Genomic DNA, 10,889 nt, shown 5'->3' with positions numbered 1-10,889 from the left:
AAAAAAGGGGGGGGGGATAAAGTGAGATTAAGCTTTGTATATATTCTGTTCTGTATTTTAATTAAAACCATTGTCAAAACATCAAATTCCATTTCTTCTCTATTTACTTGAATGTGTGTATATAGATATATATATTTATATGTACATTTCAGTGCTTTTAGTGTTTTTAGGTCCAGTATTTTGCCCTTGGTTTTACATTTGCTTCAATTGCTTCATTTTGTATAAATTATTATTATTATAATTTATTTATTTATATAACGCTCTTGATTGCCCTTGACGTCACGAGCCTCTACAGTCATCCGGCACGGAGCAAAGTTCATTCACCGGATGTCTGGGGGGGGGGGGGGGCTGCAGCCGAGGATAGGGGATAAGATGTCTAGGGTGGAGTAAACCCTTTAAACTTTTTTTTTAAATCAATTGGTGCCAGAAGTTAAACAGATTTGTAAATGACTTCTATAAAAAAATTTTTAATCCTTCCAGAACTTATTAGCTGCTGAATACTACAGAGGAAATTCTTTTCTTTTTGGAACACAGAGCTCTCTGCTGACATCATGACCACGGTGCTCTCTGCTGACATCTCTGTCCATTTTATGAACTGCCCAGAGTAGGAGAAAATCCCCATAGCAAACATATACCCCTTTAAAGCTCTGTTGTCATGAGGTGTCCCCAGTGTGGAGTATAGGATGGGGTAATGGTTGGCTGCACCGGTGTCCTTGTAAACTTACCAATGGCACCAACTGGCTGCTTGTAGTAAAGAGGAAAGGTGTTTCTTAGCCAGTCCCGGAGCTCTGGACAGTAATGTTCTTGGACCTGCTGGAGGACATGGATGAAGGTCCTGCAGCTGTTCTCGTTCTTCAGCAGGATTTCCAGCAGGGAGATGACCTGGTTGCTCTCCGGTCTACTCTCCAGAAGGTTAAAATAAGTCTTCTGGATAAGACCCCGGCATCGTGGAGCCACCTCAGCAGCACGGTCGGGTCCGTCTCAGCCACTTCACCAATAAGGATTTGCCAGACTGGACTTTAGAGAGACATTCTGGCTTCACTGACATCTAGAACCGGAAGAGAAGAGGACGGAGAATATCACCTGGGAAATACGGAAACAAATTCGCCCTTTGGGTGCGTTCAGACGCTATGGCCCTCATTTACTATTCTAAACCCGACCTCTTTTGTCGGGTTTTTTTGTCGCATCTTTGTCTGCGCCATGTCGCAGACATCGTGCGCCAGTCTGCGACACGATGAGACATTTTTTCCCGACGGACCCGATGTGGATTCTCCCAAACCCGAAAAAGGGGCGTAACCCGACATTTCTGAGCTTTCCCACGTATTTATAAAGGTTTCCAACCCGAATTTGTTGAATTGTTGTGGATTTTTTCCCGTCAACTCAGAGGAATTGGAAACCAAAACCAACAAAACCCACGTGCGACAAACAGGATGCGACATAATAATAAATACCAGGGGAAAAAAGCAGTCGGGTAAGAAAGCAACATAGACTTACAACCCGATTTTCTAAGTAAATGAGGGCGGCCTATTTGTTTTTGCAGGTTTTCCGCTGCGTATTTGAAAGGGGGCGGGCTCTTCTCGGCTGTCCGTAGCAGATTTTCCACGGAGGAATTTACTCTGCGGAAAATCCGCCGCAAGCCCAATTGAAGTCAGTAGGGACTGCGGCGGAGTTGGAGTTTTGCAACAGCTGGAGGTCCACAGTTTAGAGACCACTGGTTTAAAGATTGCCCGGATGAACAAGACTGGGGCGGGGGATTTTTTTTTAACCTCTACTCTGGAAAGAGCTGCTTTCTTTCACTGACAGCAAGCGGAGATCTTGATAATGGTGAATAATTGACATAGGAAGTGTTTAGGATTGGCCTGTCCTAATCAGTTTAGGGAGGGCTCCGCTGCCAGCAGATTATTTTGAGGAATCACTGGGATGTTATATGGCTACAGCAGCGGTCTTCAAACTGTGGACCTCCAGCTGTTGCAAAACTGCAACTCCCAGCATGCCCGGACAGCCGTTGGCTGTCCGGGCATGCTGGGAGTTGAAGTTTTGCAACAGCTGGAGGTCCACAGTTTGGAGACAACTGGTTTAAAGATTGCCCGGATGAGCAGGACTAGGGCGGGGGATTTTTTTTAACCTCTACTCTGGAAAGAACTGTTTTCTTTCACTGACAGCAAGTGGAGATCTTGATAATGGTGAAGAATTGTTTGGAGATCACTGCTCTACAGTATCTAGTATTGCTATTATTGTGCATTATATTGCACATATATACAAATCAGATAAAGAAGAACCCCGATATGTAATGAACAGCCTCCAGTTGTTGAAAAACTACAACTCCCAGCATGCCTTGGAGTTGTAGTTTTGCAACAGCTGGAGGTCCACAGTTTGGAGATCACTCCTCTACAGTATCTAGTGTTGCTATTATTGTGCATTATATCGCACATATGTAAAAATCAGATAAAGAAGAACCCTGATATGTGATGAACAGCCTCTAGCCTTTGTAAAACTACAACTCCCAGCATGCCCGGACAGCCAAAGGCTGTTCGGGCATTCTGGGAGTTGTAGTTTTGCAACAGCTGGAGGTCCACAGTTTGGAGATCACTGCTCTACAGTATCTAGTGTTGCTATTGTTGTGCATTATATTGCACATATATACAAATCAGATAAAGAAGAACCCCGATATGTAATGAACAGCCTCCAGCTATTGAAAAACTACAACTCCCAGCATGCCTTGGAGGTATAGTTTTGCAACAGCTGGAGGTCCACAGTTTGGAGATTACTGCTCTGCAGTATCTAGTGTTGCTATTATTGTGCATTATATCGCACATATGTAAAAATCAGATAAAGAAGAACCCCGATATGTGAAGAGACCTACCGTGTCCGGGCATCAGAGATCGTCTCACTATGGCGGGGCTGCGTCTCCGCTCATGTTCCCACTAGTATAACATAATAAAAATAATAAAAATCCTTCACCCTGCAGATTAATCATTAACCCTCCCATGGCTGCACCTTCTCCGACTTTAACCTGCTGAATCATAGAAACGCAAAGGATTGATAAAAATAATCTTTGGCCGCCAGACGTGTATATCTATCTATCTATCTATCTATCTATACAGTCATGGCCGTAATATGGGGCAAGTAACAGGTGTGGGCAATATAAAAATCACACCTGAAAGCAAATAAAAAGGAGAGAAGTTCACTTAGTCTTTGCATTGTGTGTCTGTGTGGGCCACACTAAGCATGGACAACAGAAAGAGGAGAAGAGAACTGTCTGAGGACTTGGGAACCAAAATTGTGGGAAAATATCAACAATCTCAAGGTAACAAGTCCATCTCCAGAGATCTAGATTTGCCTTTGTCCACAGTGCGCAACATTATCAAGAATATTACAACCCATGATACTGTAGATAATCTCCCTGGGCGTGGACAGAAGAGAAAAATTGACGAAAGGCGTCAACGCAGGATAGTCCAGATGGTGGATAAGCAGCCCCAAACAAGTTCCAAAGATATTCAAGCTGTCCTGCAGGCTTTTGCGCCTCCTCCAGCAAAGGGGTGGGGCTTCTTTAAAAAAAAAAAAAAATGGTTGTGGCATTGTTGTTGTTGAAAAGGGGGCATGGTTTATCTGCAACATGGAGTAAAGTAGGCCCATGAATTGGTCTACATTGTATCAAATGGTAATTTACATTTTGCCTTTCTGTCATCTCCAACCAGTCTGCCCATTCTCTTCTGACTTGTTGACAGTGCTGCCCCTAGTGGATCCATTCAGAAATTGCGGGAATCACGAAAATTATGAAAACTCCTTAGATTCTTGTAGTGGGGGGATAAAATGGTTAAAGGAGAAGTCCCATGCCATGCAGTACAGAAAAACGTATCCCCACAGGATAGGGGATATGTTGTAGAACGCGGGGGGGACCGACCGCTGTGGCCCCCAGCGATCTTCTGTACGGAGCCCCGAAGCGGCAAGTGAAGAACCCCACCCGGAGCGGGGGGCACCCCGCCCCCTCCATATATCTCTATGGCAGAGTCGAAAATAGCCGAGCGGGGGGTCGTGACGCGCCACTCTGGGGGAGAGCCGGGGCTCCGTACAGGAGATTGCGGGGGTCTTCTTTGTAGAGGGGGGATACGTTTTTCTGTACTTCAAGGTATGGGACCTCTTCTTAAATGGTGGCAGTCACACCCAAAGGCCCCTGTGCTGCATAAGGGGACAGCAATGGTACTTATTATTATTAGGTATTATTATTATAATTAATTAATTATTATTATTAATTTATTATTATTTTATTTTTTTATTTTTTTATAATAATAATAATTATTATTATTATATTTCTTATTGTTAATAATAACAACAATAATAAATTATTATAATTATTACTTAATTATTGTTGTTATTATTAATAACAACAATAATAAAGTAATAATTATAATGATAATTTATTAATTTAAATTGTTATTATTATTATTATTTAAAAAATTATTAAATAATAATAATACTATTTTATTAATAAAATAAATACATTATTATTAAGAATACAAATAAAATGATGATAATAATAACAATAATAATATTTTATTAATAATAATAATAATAATATATTAATAATAATAATACATTTTTATTATTATTTTTATAAAAAAAAAAATAATAATAATAATAATAATGATGATGATATTATATAGTCGTTGCGGACCCCTAGTTGTCAGGACATCCCACCGAACTGGCGGCGAAATCCTTTGTGGACTCATCACATCTGCACACGTCGGGTGAATGAACCCTTACTGACACATTGTCGTATTGTTGCGCTGGCGTGCCCCGCTTCAGTACAGCCACAAAAACAAACAAAAAAAGCCTAATATATTCTGCACATGGTACAACTCCAAACCCTATGAGGGCACAAAACGGGGGATCAGAACCTACGGCCCTCCAGCTGTTGCTAAACTACAACCTCCAACATACTGATGGAAGTTGCAGTTTTGCAACAGCTGGAGAACCACAGATTGGGGCACTGTGTACCGGAAGCTGTCCGGGCATGCTGGGAGTTGTAGTTTGGAAACAGCTGGAGGCACCCTGGTTCAGGATTCCACATACTGTAGTATTCCATATCTATAGCGTCTTACTGAGGAAAAGGAGAGGAATCCTCGCGTAAAAAAATTCCGTTGTGGAATTTATCTTTTTTTTTTTTACGTGAGATTTGTGCGAATTTTGCGCGGAAATCACGTGCAATTAACACGGAATTCCGCACAGATTTTCTGTGCGGAATATAGGAGGAGACTGTTTTATTTTTTTATTCTTTTTTGCTGGACTACAACCACCAATTGGAATTTCCTTTTTTATTAATTTTTTTTTCGTGCGCAAATTCCATGCGGATACGATTAAAATCAGGATTTTTTTTTACCATTGACTTCAATAGACTTCTGCTCGCGTATTCCGCAAGAAGAATGAACATGTTCTTTCTTCCAGCGGAACGGAATTCCGTGAGCGGAATTTGCGCCGTGTGAACAGTGCAGAGTAAAAATACATTGAAGTCAATGGCAAAGCAGAGGTTAATTATTTCTTTTATTACTGGAGTAAATTCCTCTTGAATTACTCATTGTGAATGCAACCTTAGGGTATTGAGCTGGGGCAGTGATTCCCTACCAGTGTGCCCCCAGCTGTTGCAAAACTACAACTCCCAGCATGCCCGGACAGCCTTCGGCTGTCCGGGCATGCTGGGAGTTGTAGTTTTGCAACAGCTGGGGGCACACTGGTTGAGGATTCCACATACTGTAGTATTCCATATCTAGAGTGTCTTAGAGTATTGTTCATCCTGAGCATCCTGATTCATGAATAGAATGCTAGAGCTACAGTACAGTACATATAATTAATATGCAGGTAACCAATCTATAAGAAACATCGCCTTTATTATCAATAAAAAAACTATATTCCTATGGAAACATCATTACAAAGGGAAACCATATATACACATACACATATATATATATATAAATAGTGAGAAATGTGGAGCAGGGAAGATAGGGTGGGAGGGATAACAGAAAGTATCGAAGTTAACCCCACACATGCCATACGTGTGCGAGGAGACATATATTCCACATAATACAAGGAGATGTAATGAGGTAACCGATGAGGTAACCGATGTAGCAGAGCTGACTTTGTCGTTCCACTGTTCCATTACATGCGATCCTGTACAGCAGATAATCACAATAAGATTGTCCGGCAGATGACTGCTCTGCGGTGTCTGTACACGGGGGGTCTCTCCGGGGTGTCCTCTGGGGTCCGGGCCGCTCTATGTCCGACAGCAATATCCGCAGCCTTTGTATTTACAGCAGTTACAGCAGAACAGACAGATGGACAATGGAGTGTGACGCCGACTACGACTACGGGAGAGAGACGCCTGGAAGAAGAAGGATGTAAAGATGAGGATCGAATAGTAAAGATATTTCTATCCATCTATCTATCTCATATCTATCTATCTCATATCTATCTATCTCATCTCATATCTATCTATCTCATATCTATCTATCTCATATCTATCTCATCTCATATCTATCCATCTATCTATCTATCTCATATCTATCTATCTATCTATCTATCATCTCATATCTATCTCATATCTATCTATCATCTCATATCTATCTATCTATCTCATATCTATCTATCTAGCAACAAGAGAATACAGCAGCACACTGCTAGCACAAAGATATAGATAAAACATGAGTATACATATACATAGAACATGAAAAGCTATACAGCTGTAGTGCAATAAATGAAAATATGAAATTATGAGGTACTTAGCTTGCAAATTTGGCGGCCAAATAGCTTGGACCGTCCCACCGCGGTAAGGTGACCTCATTCTGGGACGGACCCTACACTGTGTATATGCCTCTGTGTGAACAGCTCAGCAGGTCTATATAATAGTTTGGAATCAATAGTGCTGTCCAACTTATTCTTTGGTTTTATTACACATACGGGGGAGTGGCTACCTCCATGTTGGCTCTTGCACCCCACCCACCTCTATTAGGTGTATATAAGGTGATTTAGATGTTTCAGATCCTGCAATGCCTGCTGAGCTGTTCACACAGAGGCATATACACAGTGTAGGGTCCGTCCCAGAATGAGGTCACCTTACAGGGGTGGGACGGTCCAAGCTATTTGGCCACCAAATTTGCAAGCTAAGTACCTTATAATTTCAGATTTTCATTTATTGCATTACAGCTGTATAGCTTTTCATGTTCTATCTATATACTCATGTTGTATCTATATACTCATGTTTCATCTATATCTTTGTGCTAGCAGTGTGCTGCTGTATTCTCCTGTTGCTGTATATTTAGCCCAGCAGCCTGCACCTGTAAGCCAGGTCCGTATAATAGTTTGGAATCAATAGTGCTGGCCAACTTATTCTTTGGTTGTATCTATCTATCTATCTATCTATCTATCTATCTATCTATCTATCTCATATCTATCTATCTATCTCTCATATCCATCTATGTCATGTCTATCTCATATCTATCTATCTATCTATCTATCTCATATCTATCTATCTATCTCTCATATCTAACACAAACAAGGATAAGTTAGCCAGCACTATTGACACCAAACTACTATATGGACCTGGCTTACAGGTGCAGGCTGCTAGGCTAGATATACAGCAACAGAAGAATACAGCAGCACACTGCTAGCAAAATGATACAGATAAAAACATGAACTGCTATACAGCTAGAGTGCAAAAAATTGTACTTAGTTCAACAGGCATTGCAAGGTCTGAGATGCCCAAGCTGATTACACAGAGGCATATTCACAGTGTAGGGTCCATCACAATGAGGTCACCTTATCGTGGTGGGATGGTCCAAACTATTTGGCCGCCAAATTGTGAGCTAAGTACCTCACTTTTCCATGTTTTTCATTTTTTGCACTATAGCTGTATAGCAGTTCATGTTTTTATCTGTATCATTGTGCTGCAGTGTGCTGCTGTATTCTCCTGTTGCTGTATATCTCATATCTATCTATCTATATCATATCTATCTCATATCTATCTATGTCATATCTATCTATGTCATATCTATCTCATATCTACCTATCTACGTACCTATCTATCTAGCTCATATCTATTTATCTATCTATCCCATATGTATGTATGTATCAATCCCTATAATACACTCACCTGTACTTCAGACTCCTGTGTTTGGTGAAGGGTGAGATGATCTGCAGGAATTAATTATCTCGTTCTGAAATGTAAGAAGAACAGAAGAATGTTTAAACATGTATTAGATTGTAGATGTAGCAGAGCTGAATGTTAATGTTTGATAATATCTGAAGCTTTTCCCATTCAGTTACATTACCGATATATAACATCACCGATCGTTCACCAAATATCACAGTGGGTACAGTGGGTACTCGCTGCCACTATGAAATTTGGTGGAGAATCGGTGATCGGTGATGATCGGGGGATGGTTCAGCAAGGCAGGAATCTGGTAGATTTGTCTTTGTGAAGGACACAAGGAAGAAGCCAAGTACAAGGTTATCCTGGAAGAACTCCGACCTCCTTCTGCTCTGACAATGTTCTCCAACTCTAAGAATTGGGTTTTCCAGGAGGACAATGTCCCATAACACACAGCCAGGTCAGTCAAGGTGCGAAGGACACCGGATCAAGACCCGTCATGGCCGCCCCCAATCTCCAGACCGGAACCTTATTAAAAACCAGTTGTTATTTCTACAAATAAATCCTTTAAATGAAAATATTTTTATTTAGAATTTAGAGGAATAGTTGTTTATAGAATTAATCAAAACTGTTCATTTTACTCAAAAACAAAACCAAAAATAATCAAACTTGCTTCACAGACCATGGACCCGCCGGTAATGGCGGACAGCAGCGATCACACTCATGGCCGCCTTTAACCCTTTAGATGCTGTGATCAATACTTCAATACTGTAAACGGCATCTATAGTATTAGGGCTGCGTACACAGGCTCATCAGACCATCTGCGGCGTGATCTTAAATTAAAGAAATGTTTACGCCGTTTTCCATATTTTAATAGTTCAGACATTTCCGCAAATGGCAAACATGTATGCTAAAAAAAAAAAATTGTAATATGTGAAAGAGGGGGGGGGGGTAGGCGATGGAGGGCTTTCACATTTTACAATAATTTTTTTTTTATTATTTTTTTTAAGCATATATATTTGCAATTTGCGGAAATGTCTGAACTATTAAAATATGGAAAACGGCGTAAATGTAGAAGAAAAAAGAAAAAATTGCTGACTTTTGGTCACATCATATCCCAGATAAAAAATAAAATAAAGAATAAAAATGATCAAAAAAAAAGTCACATAAAGACATAATAAAATAACCAATTAAAAAACTAGAGATCACGGCGCCAAAAAATGAGCCCTCCTACATGGAAAAATAAAAAAGCTATAGGGGGTCAGCAGAGGAGAATTTTAAACACCCTCATTTAGTTTAAAAAGCTTGAGTTTTTTTTAAATTCTTTTTATGAATTAAAATAATAGAAAAGTGTTAAAATAATAAAAAAAAAAGCAAAATAAAAAAAATGGCGATCATTTTAATCGTATTGACCCACAGAATAATGAGAATGTGCCATTTGTACCATAAAGTGCAAGTTGTGTAAATACAACCCCCTCCCCCCCCCAAAAAAAATGTTGCAAAATTGTGTTTTTTTTTTAAATTTTATTTCCCATGACAAACATTGTATTTCTTTCTTTCTTTCTTTTTTAATAGTTGCGTCGTACATTTCATGTAAAATTAAAAAGGTGTCATTACAAAGTACGATTGACCGTGCAAAAAAAAAAAAAAAAAAGGACCCTTCGTATGTGTCGGAGGATGGAAAAATTAAAAAGCTTTGGCTCTTAGGAGAGGAGGAAAAAAAAACAAAAAAGAACAAAAAACAAAAACTAAACAAAAAAATAAAATAAATTTTTTTTTTTAAATTTATTGTGACCCCATTTAATTTGGCCCAATTTAAGTCATGGCCCCTCCAGCGCACATAGTGCAAATAAGGCGACAGTCTTTTGAAAATGCGCTTTTTTTGGGCGCAGCTTACACACACAAAAAAAGCCAAATATAGTTTTTAATATCCCCCCCCCCCCCCTCCTTGGCAATTTTTGCAACATAGTAGATGTATAGAGCCAAATCATATCTAAAGACTTTACTATGGCCCTTCAGATGGTGCAAAACTACAACTCCCAGCATGCCCGGACAGCCAACGGCTGTCCGGGCATGTTGGGAGTTGTAGTCTTGCAACAGCTGGAGGTCCACAGTTTGGAAATCACTGCTCGGCAGTATCTAGTATTGCTATTATTACCTTTAATGCTTCCGTTGGGTGTCGGAAGCTGATGAAAGAATTGTAACCACTAACTATAGATAAGTGATACATTGTAGCCAGTTAAAGTGTATTAGTAAACAGTCTCTTAAATCGGTCAACTGAAAATTTGACCAAAACCCACACTTTAATCAGACCCACCCTTTAAATGGACCTATCCTTTAAGAAATAAGTAATATTATTGGTAGTTACCCAACATGAAGACTTAGATTAAGGTGACGCGGCGCCAAAACGGAGTTGCCCTTTAAATCCCATATTGCAGGTGACTTACCTCTCTCATGGTGGTACCGAGACTGCGGTTGAGGAGCAGGGAGAGGACGAGGATGAGGCAGAGGCTGAGGGACTTCATGTTCTCTCTGGATCAGACGATGAGTGATCAGCAGGTGAGGTCGGGATCTGACGCTGCTCCACCTGCGGGGTAGAGCCGTATTTATGGGCAGGGTCCGGCCCCAGAGGTCACAGCAGGGGTCACGTCTGTGATATTCCCGTCGCCTTCTCTTTGTTTGTTGTTTTCTTTACTGGAAGAGGAGGTTTCCTAATGTTCTACAGTTTTGGGGCGTTTTACATTTTATT

General features: G+C 40.3%; 1 pseudogene; it reads right to left on the bottom strand.

The window, feature by feature from the left end:
• Positions 1-6,179: 6,179 nt before the first annotated feature.
• LOC130294286 (hepcidin-like) lies at positions 6,180-10,665 on the bottom strand (annotated as a pseudogene).
• Between the last annotated feature and the right edge of the window lie 224 nt (positions 10,666-10,889).

Source organism: Hyla sarda, chromosome 10, assembly GCF_029499605.1.
Source record: "Hyla sarda isolate aHylSar1 chromosome 10, aHylSar1.hap1, whole genome shotgun sequence".
Taxonomy (NCBI): Eukaryota; Metazoa; Chordata; class Amphibia; order Anura; family Hylidae; genus Hyla; species Hyla sarda.
This window is presented reverse-complemented; position numbering and strand designations above follow the sequence as displayed.